This window comes from Maniola hyperantus, chromosome 10 (assembly GCF_902806685.2).
Source record: "Maniola hyperantus chromosome 10, iAphHyp1.2, whole genome shotgun sequence".
NCBI classification, from domain to species: Eukaryota; Metazoa; Arthropoda; class Insecta; order Lepidoptera; family Nymphalidae; genus Maniola; species Maniola hyperantus.
In genome coordinates this window covers 6,388,144-6,403,537 of record NC_048545.1, presented here as the reverse complement: position 1 = coordinate 6,403,537, position 15,394 = coordinate 6,388,144, and the positions used below count along the sequence as shown (strand labels likewise).

General features: G+C 35.4%; 1 protein-coding gene across 4 annotated transcripts in view; it reads left to right on the top strand.

Annotated features, from left to right (window-relative positions):
• Abd-B (Abdominal B) overlaps nt 1–15,394 on the top strand; it is a 99,018-nt gene that overhangs the window by 33,522 nt on the left and 50,102 nt on the right. Inside the window, exon 1 of one of the 4 annotated variants that reach the window (XM_034972765.2) lies at nt 3,485–3,730. The exons of 2 other annotated variants lie outside the window; for them this stretch is intronic. The gene's annotated coding sequence lies outside the window, so the exon portion shown is untranslated. Of the gene's footprint in view, nt 1–3,484; nt 3,731–4,915; nt 4,996–15,394 lie in introns of those variants that run through there. One more of the 4 variants, XM_069501599.1, reaches the window with a different exon arrangement.

Below are 15,394 nucleotides of genomic sequence, written 5' to 3'. Positions count from 1 at the left end.
TACAAAAACATCATATGAATAGAAATATTAGGTACCTAATATCTCACCCTCACAACGGGCTCTACGGGCAGCGGCACGTGCGTCCCGCAGTCAAAACCGCGGCGCGTGCGCGGACGGACTCCCTTGAAAAAGGACCCCGGATGGGTTCGAAACTAGTCGGGCTAACGTCGACTACACACGTGAGTAAGCCGGGACAGATAGTATTTATAATGTACCTAATATAAAAAAAATATTTCTTTAAAACCTTAAAAAATTTAAATTTTACCTACCTAAATAAAAGTTAAGTTTTTATTAAGTATTTCAAAACTTTAATACGGTATAACTAGTCAAATCAGTGACTTTCCTCGAACGTCAAAACGCGCGCTTAGTACCTGTAGTACTTACCTACCTATGCGAGATTCTATGAAACACTGGAATGTGACGTCTCATCATAATGACGACCTTTTTAGTTTAATCAATAATTTAAAATGGTTATTACGCTTAAAAGTAACAAAGGACGCGAATTTTACGTACTTAAGTATTTTGGAAGATGTATTTTGGAGGATTTTGGATTCTATTTAATAATCACTGAGAAATAATTTATTTTTGATATAGTCAAATAGGTACCCAATTTGCTAGAAGCGATTAAGTAGGTATACCTACCGACCTACTACTTACTACGGAGGAAACTTTAGATTTTTTGTATTTGAACATAGCAAAGGCCTACCTATCTAATAAGGCCTCGTTTGGCACCCTTTGGGCTCGAAAGTCAAAACCCTGACAATTAAAGCTGTCAAATTGTTATCGTGTTTTTAATCTATTTAATAATGTCCTACCTGTTGCTTACCTGTTGCTATGAAGATGTAGGTAAATTTTTATAGAGTCATCAAAATATTTCTAGTAAATCGGTAATGAATTTGTTTTTTCATAGCGATTTCTACCATAGATAAAGCTTTGGTGGCAGAACCCTCACCTTCTTTTATTTTAAATACCTATAGGATATAAAAGGAAAAGGTGGCTGACTGACTGATCTATTGTCACAGCTCAAACCACTGGACGGATCGGGCTGAAATTTGGCTTGCAGATATATAGGGTAGCTAAGGGGGTAAAATAGAGGTTTGAAATTTGTGTAGTCCACGCGGATGAAGTCGCGAGCATATAAGCTGGTTAATTTTAGATATTTAATAATTAATAATACTTAATTAGAAAAAAGTTATGTACCTATTGCTATTTTAACGTAACCTAACCTATTTTACGTCTCCCAATTTTTCTTTTAATTCTATCTAAACTAATTTTCAAAAGAAAAACAGAACAATGACTCAGTTTTGCCACATATAAAAGAAATTATACCTAAACATAAATCCGTCCATACCTATAACAATAATTTGCCTAAAGTAAAATTTTTGTCTCTAAAATGTATTACTTACTAGGACTAAGGAAAAGGAAACAGAGATTTCATATTTTTTCCGAGCGAACCTGCGGGCCGGGCGGTCTCTATTAGCTGATAAAATTGGCCCCATATTATGATACATACAGTCCCTAGTCCCACAATATTATTATGTTTGGTACCTAACAGGAAAGTAATTATAAAATTCCAATGCAAATTTCATGTCAACAAAGATTTTTATGCGGCAATAATATCCATGATTAAGACGTTTGTATAATTATGTGAACAAAAATATCCAATCAGATTTTTGGTAGGTATCCTCCAACATTAATATTTTAGTTATCTACCTACCTACTGTGCGGTTAAGGGTATGTTTATACAGGCGTCTGTCAGCTGCGATGTAAAATTAAAAAGCGGACGCAACGTGTTATATTCATAGGGTTGGCGCGATGACTACCTACTCATTTTACTTAGCTAGATAAAATTGTCTATGTTTGGTATGGATGGACAAGTTGTGTAGGTAGAGGTAGGTAGGAAGTCATGGTCATTAATTTTACTACATTTTTCTAAAGCAATAATAAATCATATTACTTTCAATTTGAAAGGTTTTTTATTCAAAGCGGTTCCCTTACCAAAATTGAAAAAATTAGACAGGTACGTACCTATACCTACTTACTTTGGAAATTATTAGACGCTTGCAAGTTTTTCTAAGTAGTAGGTTGAACTTTCTTGAGCCTAGAACCCAGGTTAAATTTTCTTAATGCTCTCTCAGAAATGGTCTAGGCCTTAAACCATTTTTGAGACAGTAATGTAATATTTGCATTCCTTAATACTTAAGTACTTCCTCCATACTTAATCTTAGTAAAAATATACTTGATTTAAAAACTTCATATACCTATGATCTTCATGATCTACCTTGACATTCTTGTGGCATTACTAGGTATATTCGAACAATTTCGTTAAAGCTTATTACTGCCACTATTACTATCCATTTATGTAAAAATTTCATGAATAAGTATGTGGAAACGGCAGCCCTGAAAGTCAAGGCGTGGGGCGGCAGGTCGACGACCGGTCGCCTGAGCTCGAATATCACCCGCAATATCTGGCTCAGCTTAATTCCCCGCCTGTCTGATACAAGCTTACTTACTTTAATTTACTCGATATTATAATATTAGGTAGGTATATTTTATCCGCTTTGTGATCATTTTTATTAAGGTTGGCGAACTGTTGATGTGATTTCGTGTACAAATTAAGTTGCAATTGGCACAGGAAAAACTTTGAAGGCATTTTCCAAGAAATCTTGAAACTACACCAAATAGTTACATAGCTATCTATTTCTATTCCTACCTTTAATTTTTCAAAGTTATGTTCGTTATAAGCTATTAGGTACATATCACTTGCCTTATCGGTAAAGAAAAACGTCGTGAGGATAGCTTTGGGAAAGCTGTAAGTATGCCTGAGAGTCCTCTATAATAAAGGTCTGTAAAGTCTGTCAACCTACGCTTGACCAGAGTAGTGGGTTATGGCCTAAACACTTCTCATTCTGAGAAGTTTGTTACCATTAAGTACGTTTGTGATGTGACTAGATATTGGAAAAGGGGCATGACCCTTCTCAATGAGAATTAGATGGTAGGTATAAGTAAGGCAATAGTTGAATTGGGTATTTGCCTAGGTATAGCAAAAATAAATAAATAAATTATTTCTCAGTAATTATTAAATAAAATAAATTAGTAAAATCCACGTCCTTTGTTAGTTTCATGTGTGATGACCATTTTAAATTATCGATTAAACTAAAAAGCACGTAAAATTATTGTGACATCACATACCATTATTTCATAGAAGCTCGCATACTGAGCGTGCGTTTTAACGTTTGATGAAAAGTTACTGATTTGACTGAGTTGTCAAATACCTACCGGATTGTTCGATAGAATTAAGACGTTATGCAAACCACAAGAAACACTGTTCTGGAGCTGGGTGTTCGTTACATTTACATAGCTACTAGCCTATAAATAAATACCGGCTCACACACACGTGCACAATATGACGTTGTTTTAAGTTTATTTTATTTTTATACACGACGTCGGTGGTGCCCGCGCGGCCTCTAGTGCTGTAATTTCGCGCTGTTCGCGCGACGCAGGCGCGTACGCACGCCGGATAAAGATGGCCGCGGGTTTGAACATAAAAACCCTTTAGTGCTTATTATACCCCAATAGACAATGAAATAGATTTTCTTCGCAGAATCTTTTTTACATTTTATCGGTAGAGTTTGTTAAAGAGACGATTTTGAGTGCAAAGGAATATGTTATCACAGTAATGCATCAGTTGTTACGGTTCGTCAGTTTTTACAAGATTAACAGCATCCAAGTAAGTATTACTCATACTTGTTAGTTATTAAATAGTAGATTATTTAATATATTAAATCTCTCTCTCTGCTTTGTATTCCATATTCTATATTAAGTAGTTAATTATTTCCCGAAATTCCGTAGAAGTATTTGATTTAATTAAATCTTTGGTAAATTATTAGAAGCGGAGCTTACGGGTGATAAATAGAGTCCGTGAAAATATTATCAGCTCGCTAGCGATTGGGCGTAGATATCTATGCAATATTCTGATTTTAGATTGGACTGCTAGATATCATGGAAGCACCTAATTAAGAAGATATTAATTTAATGTTTAGGTACTGTAAGTGAAATAATAAAATAATTAGATATTTTTAGGTATCATTTATGAAATTACTAGCTGATTCCCTGGGAACTTTGATTTTCCGTTATAAAAAGTACCTACATAGGGGTAGGTGGGTCGGTAGACTTTGGGCAGGCATACCTTTTCAGGTGCTACAAAAATCTAGCCTATTAGGTATAATTTTATCTAAAACTCTTCTGAAAACCTGTTCATACTTCATATTACTTATTATTAATGACACAAACTCCTACCTACAAGTAGGTAGGTAACTATACAGGTATAAATAGGCACTTTCTATCGTGACTGAAAGAGCAATTAATGATTGTTCGATTTTCACGACTAATATTCGTGCAGATGATACTGAAACGAACTTCGTGAACACGTTTGCATTAAAGTTATTTTCTTCTTTTTGTCTGGGTAGGTTGTTACTCAGGCAGGTATAATACGTGCTTCTTGGAATGGCAAAATTTTTATCGCAAGCCCGTTATCGTGGCCGATCATAAATCTGTTTTCAAATCGTGAGTCGCCATTGCTGGCGTAGAGCCGGTGCAAGCTCATGTAGAGTCTTTGCTTTGACCGAAATTGGACCATTCTGCAAAAGTCATAAAGCCTAGTTTACGATAGCCGCCAACCTTAGTTTGCTACGTTCGGGAATTTAAAGGGTTTATTGTCGCATTGTACGTAAGTATTTGCCAATGCACGTAAAATACTAGGCGAGGTTCTTAAAATGCCAGACTTATTTACAGTTCAAGAACGTATTTCCTTACGGAATTGATTTGAGCCTTGGGAAACGTTATGCCACCTTTAGGTAGGTTATATTGTGGAATTAAATCAATAAAATACTGCTTTTCCAGAAGATAATTTATCCAAAGCTCTTGGCTCCTGGATGTAAGAAGCGAGGCGGGCAAGTTCTAGTTGAAGCTAAGCTACAAATTATTATTTATGAAGTAAGTAGATCCAATCAATCTAATATGAGTGGTCTCGTACCTACCTATCCAAGTTTGTCGAGAAACTTGATAGGCAATGAATAAAAAATCCAATTCTATTTCTAAAAATATTATTTATCAGCAGGCTCTTTTGAAACTTAAGTAGGTACCTACCTACCTGATGCCTACGTACGAAATCGACATACCTAGGGCGGGTGGAACTTTTTGAAGGGCGTGAAATGAACTCCAAGTAACGGTAATCTCGGTAATTATAAGACTTTAATGTTTAATTAAATCTATACTATATCCACCTAATACTAATATTATAAAGAGGCAAAGTTTGTAAGTTTGTAGATAATTTTAAATACAAAAATTGTGGAACCGCAGGATTCGAACCTACGTCTTCTGGGTTCGCGCCTGACGCCATGACCGCTAGGCCACGGTTCGCTTGCTGCCAGTGAGTTTGTAAGTTTGTTTGTAAGAAGTAATCTCTGGAACTACTGAACCGAATTTTCAAAATTCTTTCACCAGTAGAAAGGTAGAGATACCTACATTATTGCTAAGTAACATTATATTTTATTTAAAAAAATTAGAGAACCTTATGAAAATTTTGATAAGCTACTCGTGCGAAGCCGGAGCGGGTCGCTAGTAATTTATATAATACTGGAGGATGCCCGCGACTTCATCCGCGTGAATTTAGGTTTTTAAAAATCCCGTGGAACTCTATTGTTTTCCGGGATAAAAGTTGCCTACTTATGTCAATTTCCGAGATGCAAGCTACCTCTATACCAAATTTCATATAAATTGGTTAAACGGATGGGCCTTTATAAAGCCCGTGTGAACTCCTTGATTTTTCTATTCCTATGTCATTCCCTGGGATGTAAGATAATTCAGTACCAAATTTCATCAAAATCGGTTTAACTGGTGGGCCGTGAAAAGCTAGCAGACAGACAGACACACTTTCGAATTTATTATATTAGTATGGATTATTTTTAATATCTATAGGTACCTACCTATTGTATAAAAAAGAAAGATTGGTTTGTTTATTTGTAATCGACTCTCTCGAATGTAACTCTGAAACTACTGAACCGATTTTAATAATTAGAAAACTATTTCATCCAGAAGTAACATAAGATATGTACCTACCTATACCTACATACCTATTAAGTATATAATACGAGCGGATCAGCTAGTTAATTATAAATATTTATCTCACACAAACCTTTCAATGTTTACCTATAAACATTGAAAGGACAAGAAAAGTTTGTGTGAGATAGCTTAGTGAGTTTTACTTACATAGCTTTTAAAATTTTGGTAATAAATAGTAGTATTGATTCATGTTTGGTCCAAATACTATTTCAAAGAACGTTTAGCTCTCTAATTGCCATTGTGCTTTTGATTAGCTAATAAAATTAGTAGTTACTTCTTTGAATTTAAAAATAGTACATTCACCGACATGTCATTTAAATAATTTAATCATTACTAATCGAAGTTTTAACTTGACCTCTAAGGTGTATGGAAATAAAATTTTCATTATATTTATCTATTCAACGAAGCAGTCGCATGGTTATATTAACATGTAGGTACTTACCTATTATACCTACCTACCTAATAGCTTTAGATATACCTTAAGCTAAAGGTTCTATAGTCATTAAAACTGTAGGTAGGTACCTACCTAATGATTTATTAGCGGTTAGAATACAGATACCTAGGTTGTTACTTAGCTTATAGATAGATACCTTACCTACTTACAAATATGCTAAGGCAACTTTACTTTGACATTCATTTATATTTTGAAAATGCAAAGAGTATTTGGCGTACAAATTTTTACTCTAAATATTGGTATGAATGTTGGGAACGCCAATATTGACCGGACTATAATATAATTTATATCAAGTAGTGATGTCACGTTATCTAGGTATCGGATTTAAAAATTCAAGTAGAGTCAACGTCAAAGATGAAAAAATATTTCCCCGCAATATACTTACCTACAGCTTATTTTTCTACTTCATACTCTAAATTACATCGCACCATTAATCTCTGAATTTTCAGACTTTTACGATAAAGCCGTTATTATAAAATGGAAACTTGTACCTACCCGCAGAATTATCTATATGATTTATCGTCTCGAGATCTAGCGCAATTAGATATAGTGCGGGTAACTGCGGGATTGATTTATGATGATTTACAGTAATCATACTTGAACAGCCCGTGAGTCGCTCAGTGAGAGTGTGCCTTTTTTATGACAGACAGTCTTTGATAAATGTTATAAATGCGACGGATGACAGTGTGCGGTTTCGACGCCATTTTGTGGGGACACTGCGAATTGCGGTCACCTTTGGATTATTAGAACTTGGTAAACGTTTCAATTCAAAATCTTGAGTAGAGGAGGTACTTACCTACTTAGCTGTATTCATATAGGTATACGTTAGCTTTTCATCATCATCATGATCAACCCATCACCGGCTTACTACAGAGCGCGGGTCTCCTCTCAGAGTGAGGAGGGGTTTTTGGCCATAGTCTACCACTGGCCATGTGCGGATTGGTAGACTTCACACACCTTTGAGAACATTATGGAGAACTCTCAGGCATGCAGGTTTCCTCACGATGTTTTTCCTTCACCGTTAAAGTAGGTGATATTTAATTAGGTACTTAATTAAAACGCACATATTATAATTCCGAAAAATTACCGGGATCAAACCCCCGACCTCCGATTAGAAGGCGGACGTTCTAACCACTAGGTTATCACTGATATCTATAGCTTTTAGCTAAGCAAAAATATTGTTAGGTTACCTAATGTAAAAAATGACTTCTCACGCGCCAACAGAAAACTGAATTATTGTAATAATGAAAATTTTACCTAGGTTAAAAAATGAATGACCGTAACGTAGTGGTTACAACGGCGGCCTCCTATTCGGGAGGTCCAGTGTTCGATCCCGGACACGTACCTACCTCTAACTTTTTGGTGCTATATGCGTTTTCCTGCATGCCTGCGACTTGCGAGTTCGCTGTACTGTTCTCAAAGGCTAGTGAAGGTGAAGTCAGTCAATCCACACTTGGTCAGCGTGGCCGGCCAAAGCCTTCTCATTCAGAGCTGAGACTTGTTCTTAGTAGTGAGCCGGCATGGGTTGATGATAATGATAATAAAAAAATTCAAAGGATTTCGCGCGGTTTTCAATTGGGCCATGTTCTTCCTAGATAGAAACTAGCATTACCTCAAAGCAATAAACAGGGCACTAAAGGTGACACACATAAAAAGATCTACTTTACACGAAGCTGATACCGCGTCACCGCTGTCGTCGCCTCGCTATAACCAATAAACAAATCGTCGACTCCACTCAACCCCACTATCGTGCCCGTAAAAACTTAACTATCCGGTAACACGAACACACCTGAATATAAATCACAACACTGGTAAAGCACTTATCAAAATGTGTATGACACGATCACGCTTTATTCTTTTCGTGCTCACGTTCCTGATAGCATGAAACTTAGGAATAAGCGAAAACCACGCGATGTCTACCCCGCTCCAGCCTCGAGCCCGAACTATTTACATGCAAATACTTAGAGACTTTCAATAACGAAATCACTTTCGTTTCCCACAAAATCCAAAATATTTGACCGAGCCCATCAAAATTATGCAAATTATGCAAAAAAACCCTTTCATTATAAAGGACGCGACAGATAATGCCTATGATTTTGGTGCATTGTTTCACGTTTTTACGGGCCCGTACCTCACAAGGGGCGACAATTTGCCTAATGCGTATCGATAATTTATGAAAAGGTTGCGACAGTTACTGTTGTCGAGGGCCTGACTTTCGGTTTCAGCGTACTGATTTGCATAACCGACTGAACTGACAATGGGTGGACACCCTTTGAATAATCCATTTCGTTTCACTTTTAAAATGGTTTCATTGTTGATATTCTGTAAGAGCAATAAATAAATCAGGCTTTTTATACGATACAACGCATGTGGTGTTGCACAACATTGTTACCTTATGTACTTACTTACCTACCTACTTTACTGACAGGTTTTGTGAGTATGCTTGGTGTGTTATATTCCACCATGCTTGTTGACTTAACGTTAGCACACAAGTTGTACCTATAAATGTTTTCTTTTAACGTTGTAAATTTGTTTTATTTATTAAACACTTTCAAAGAAACCTGTAAAAAATATTATGAAGTTGTATAAACACGTACCTAATCTGAAAAGAAGCCCATAACTTTGTGACCATTTATAATAATAGATTAGTTAGAGCAACCAGGTAGGTATAAAACTTACAGCTGCAAGCACCTCTACAAAGTTTCTCATCCTTTATCTCTCATACCTACCTTAACGAATTACCTACCTGTATTTTTATAGGCTGGGATTATTATAATATCTTCCTTGCAAGATCCTTAGTGGTCATGCTACTAGATTTTAAACTAAGGTTCACCTAATTTAGGCGCAACTATGTAGGTACCCATTATTTCAATTGCTACTAAATAAGCGGAACCGTATCGTCTCAGATCGGGTTGGATTTCTAAACATCCTTTCTAAATATAAAGTAAACCTGTAGGTACCTATGCAAAAATATTAAGTTTAGCTGTTTGAACTATACCTTGATTTGACGCGACCATTATAAACGATAAGCTAACTGACTGATCTATCAACGCACAGCTGAAACTACTGAACTGATCGGGCTGAAATTTGGCATGGAGATAGCTATTATCACGTATAGACGTCCGCTAAGAAAGGACTTTTGAAAATTCAACCCCAAAGGGTGTAAAATACGGAGTCGCGAGCATAAGCTAGTGCGTTATAATGCAACTCACGTTGATGGTAGGTACCTACCTACAACGTCAGAAAACAGAAGTCCCAAAAACAACAGCTCAAAGTTTCAGCAGAATTGGATGAACGATGAGCAAATATAATAGGTATACCTACTTATTGAAACTAAGTAGGTATAGGTTATCAAACTATCATAAACGATGAAGTGGTCATTGATGGTAAAATGGTTGAAATAAATACCAATAACACACATCATTATGGTGTGTAATATCGTTTTACAACTTTAAGGCAATAAATAAATTGACTGCCGTTTGTACATTTTATTACGATTTAAAAGTCGATGACTGTTTGAAACGAATAATTGATTTATGCCTGTTATTAACGTTAATTTGATGCCAACTTAAGTAATACTAATTTTTCAATTTAATGTACATTTGACCCAATTTATTTACAAATATAGGTACCTAGTTAAGTTTTTTTACTGATGAATTTTTAGCTAGAATAGTTAGATATTTATGGAGCTATATATATTGTGGGTTAATTTTATTAAAATGTTTTATAAATATTAAAAATTACCAGATTACCTAAATATTACCAGAAATTGAAAAAATACCTAAATAATAATCTTAATTTTTATTTAGTTTTTTGTATCAAAGGCGGAAAATAATATAACTACCTATCTAACTAGGATAGTCAGTTCGAGTTCCTAGTTGAAGTAGACAAAACTGATAGATAATAATTCTGATTTTCAATATTTAGGTAGGTAGGTAGGTAGGTACTTACTTTTACTACTATACGATTTTTCTTACATTTTACCTCTTTACTTTTTTACTAGCATATAATTATACATAGAAGTACCTAGCTATATTAAAATTGTAACTTTTACCTATCTAAGTATTAATCGCCGAAGGAAATTATATTTTATCTAATGCTTAACTTGATAAAAATCTAAACATCCCCTCATAATTGAAACTTTTTGTTACAACAACATAAAATGTGCACAAAATTACGCACCAAATTACCATTAAAATAAAATATAGCCATAATTACCTGGTGAACCGTAATATAAACCGAAATATCTGAATGGTAATTCATCACACTCGTATGTTAATGATCGGACTTTTCTACAAATGTTTTAGTCTTTTAGTCGTTCAACACGTGTTAATAACCAATAAAACAGTTTAGTGGTACATAAAAAGTTGGGATTTATAACGAATAACTTATGATCGCGCGTGCCCGCTTTACAGTGTGATTAAATCTAGGCGTTTCTATGGTTTGAGTTTCATTGACTTTCACTGCTGTTTTGCGATTATTACTTCCGAATTCTACGACGTGTGTTTATAACCGTTTAAAAGTCACTATATTTTTATATTACCTGTGTCTTTAGTTTTATAGAATACTAGGTACTCCTTTTTAAACGCTATAAACGTTTACGAGTATTAGTCTAGTAATTTATACTGAGGTAGTCCAGTGGTTGAAAACTGTTGGACGTTGCGGCCAGTTTTAATTACGATTTGATAATACGACATGAGAATATTTAAACTTTGTTACAAAATAAACTTAAAATACGAGTTGGATAAAGGAGAGGATATACGTTTATGTGTTACAAGATTATGCACTCACACACGCCGTATGAGTGCTCTCCGATCCAATCAGAATGCTTCTAAAGGTTCGTTATGCGGGCAATATCGATAAATTTTGTTCAATGTTGTTTCGATAATACTACAAACATATAACGTGGTCCGTGTAGGAGGTAAATGGAAACGAGGTAAGGCCCTTTCACACACACTAATAAGTGTCCATTGAATAATGAATCAAAAATAGAAGCTAAATAGGAAACCTGTAGAAATCTGTTGGAAATGTGGTGATATTATAAGTAGATAAGGATAAAAACCCCTGAGTAGGAAGAAGAAAAACGATTTTGATAGGCCTGTGCAAAATTCATTCGGTGTGCATTTTGTAACTATTATAAACAACTAAACTAGTGGCCCGTGTCAACTTCATCCGGGTGAATAAAATAATAGGTAAGTAGGTAGGTATATTACATAGTTAATAAGTTATTTATGTCCACCTGGAATAATGTATCTTTCAAATGGTGAAATAATTTTTCGTAGGTAATAGGTAGGTACCTACCTACGACCTACAATGATTCTGAATATTACCCTGCACATAGGATTAGGTAACCTACACACACACTCACAAAATTCGCACGCTTAGTTTTATAATATTAGTAGGCACCTACCTACCTATAACTAGATATAAAGTGTTCGTATAATAACTTCAAGGCATTTCAAAATCGTTAAGACGCTATCAGATTAAAACTTACATCGTTAAAACAAGAATCATGAAAAAGATACCAGAAGAATAAAAATAAAAAGTGTTTTATTTTATTTTTATTTGCGTAGGAGCTTAAGCAGCTATATTTCAGAAAAGTTGAATGCTTTATCCGTTTTTAGTGAGTGAGTAGGTTTCGATGCGTTTAAAGTTCGTTGCACCGCCCGCCTACCCGTGTGAAGGGACATTGTCGGCGTGGGAGCAGTATCTGGAACGGGCTGATCTGGCGGACGAGTCGTAAACAGAATTAGTGCTCCGAACTAACCGGTAACAAAAAACGGCGTTTAAATTTAGACGCCGGGTAATCTGAATCCACTGCTTACCTACCCCTTCGGATTTTAAGTCGGTACTTTTAAGGTGATTGGACGATACGAAATTTTACATATTTTTATGCCCTCACTTAAAGTGCTGCAAGCTTTTTGACTCTGTAATTCAAAACGAGAGATCTCGGAAGGCATTTAACAGAAGTCAAATCGCAGTCTTCATATTTTTCAAACAAAATTCCTTTTGTGGCCCGGTCTCGACTGGTCGAAAATCGAGATGGCAATCAGATGGCAATCGGTGGGGGGATGCCCCGCAAACCCGCACAGCCCCCGCGCTAACCTAGTGCGGGATAGCACTTGGGGGTGTGCGGGGCGTCCCATATCCCGCCTCATACCCCGATTACCATCTCGACCTGTCGCGTACTAAACGTACTCTACCCAGTTTTCTACAGAAACATGCGTGTCTCCCTTTTAAGCTGCATCAAATGAGGCTTGGAGTCCAAGCATGAAAACGTTGTTTGGTACTTACAATATTAATTCACTATGAAACCTCCTGAATCTTGTTACATAAATTAGGCGGGCAGTAACCCAGCAGCATCAGGATTAAGGAGTTGGATCCAGAAATTTTTATGCCAACCACGGAAACTTCCTCTGTTGATTAAAAAAAATTGCAAATCGTTCTAGAAACCTCGAAAAAAGTGGGGTACATACCTACATTCAAAAAAACCGCCCGAATTCAGAACTTCCTTTTTGGAAGTCAGCTAAAAAGTTAGTTGATTTTATTCATCAGGAAATCTATGTTTTCTTTCGGTATAATAGGTAATATCAATGCTTACAGGTAATAAACTGTGCAGAAAAATGTTAAATTACTATTTTATTATCGGTTTTATTATTTCCTCATTATAATAATTATCTTCTAGTGAAACATAAAAATACGTAGATATAATATTACATTAGATGCGTACCTACTAGGTATAAGTAGGTACAACGATATTATTGAGTAACAATAAATGTGTAGAGAGTGTGTTCCTAAGATCCATGATAGGCGTAACTTAGTAAGTAGGTATCTACGTAGGATATTTTCTACGTAATGTATTAGATTAAAAAAAATTCGATTTCTTATCCAAGTAGACCGTATAGGATTGAGTTCCTATACCTAGTAGCCACAATAAAGTAGTAAGAATACATAACGCGTAATTTTTAACTCATCACGCGCCATTTTTACTTTTTGTGTCAAATTTCATGTCAAAAGTACGATTTTAGTTCTTATTTTAAAGGTGAACCGTACTTTTTAACCGACTTCAAAAAAAGGAGGAGGTTCTCAATTCGTCGGAATCTTTTTTTTTTTTTTTTTTTTTTTATGTATGTTCCCCGATTACTCAAAAACGCCTGGACCGATTTTGAAAATTCTTTTTTTGTTTGAAAGGGTATACTTCAAAGTTGGTCCCATTTCAATTTGGTCAAGATCTGATGAACATCTTCGAAGATAGATACTGGAACTTCTCAACGGATAAGAGTAAATTGCTCGCGATCAGTGTAATAGCTTAGTAAACAGTAGATTTTTAACCAGTCATAGCATAATTCCATGGGGCCACTAAAAATTGTGAAATAAATTTTTTTTACAAAAAAATAAAAACCGACTTCGTTACATAAACACTAAAAATTGAAAAATAATTTAATTTATTACCGAATATATTATGTATACAAGAGTTAATATAGTTCCATAATAATATTTTTTGGGGTCGGTGCCAATGAGGTGCCATTGTGGAGTCCCATAAAAATATGAAGTCTAGACGATTCGCGCAGCTAAAGCTAATTGGCACCGGCACCAAAAAGTATTATTATGGAACTATATTAACTCTTGTATATATTCGGTAATAAATTAAATTATTTTTCAATTTTTAGTGTTTATGTAACGAAGTCGGTTTTTATTTTTTTGTAAAAAAATTTTATGACATGACAGTTACCCATAGAGTTAAAATGGCGCGTGAGGAGTCATTTTGTATGGACTATATTATGTATATTTAAAGGTAAAGTTAGTAGGTATATATTGTTTTCTATTACACAATGTTTCAGCTAAAAGCTTCCCCTCAATTTTCCACCCTTTACTGTCTCTCGTGACCAATTAGTTGGTAACAAGGGCTCCAGCCTATTAAAACTTTTCCCATCAAACTATCACTGAATTAAAACATAGAATACCCCTATTTTTTGATCCGGTTAGAAGTTGATTTTATTTTTATTAGGCACCGGTTATGCCTAAAAGCTTAGCAAAAGGGTGGGAGTGTGTGAAAAGTTCGTGCGGGTTATCATTAAAAGGGAAATAAATTAAAATTATTGTTACTGCCAAGCTACAGTGGAAAAATCACTTTTTAACACATACCTAGGTATATTCTCATTGTGGGAAAACACCTTTTTATAATTATTTAATTTTCTTCAACCAAGTAAGGTAGTACGTTCAATGTTCTTTTATCCTGAATTTTAATTGAAAGCCCTAACATATTACGTTCTACGAAACCGTAGAACGTACCTAGGTGTTGTAGACAGTGATAGGTCTACAGTAAAAATGTCTACAGTCCACCTCTGTACCTCTTTGATTATCTTCGGAGAAATACTTTTTTTATTGAAATAAGTTTCTTCTTCTTCGTCTTAACAATCTTGGCAGAGTGGTCGTAGTCATCACGAAGTGATGTTTTTGTGGGCAGATGTTTTACGTGAGCTTTCGCCACTTCTCCCTGCTGGCCGATAGTCTGGTGACCTTCCTTTCCCTCTGGTACCTTGCCTTTACTATTGAAATAAATTACTTAGTAACTAAAGAAAAGCTATTTCAAACAAAAATCGTGGTGTACATTAAGACGAGACATAACACTGCTACTTGCTGCTTGCAAAATTTTTTGTTCCTGTAGGTTGGTGCCGACTGTCGTGTAGGTATCTACATCATCTCAGCAATCGATTGAGCAGAAGAAGAGGAAGAATGCGTTAGTATATTTTAACGATTATCTTTAGTTATAGGAATAGCGGGTCGTTCAGCTAACAGAAATGCCTAGTAAGCATG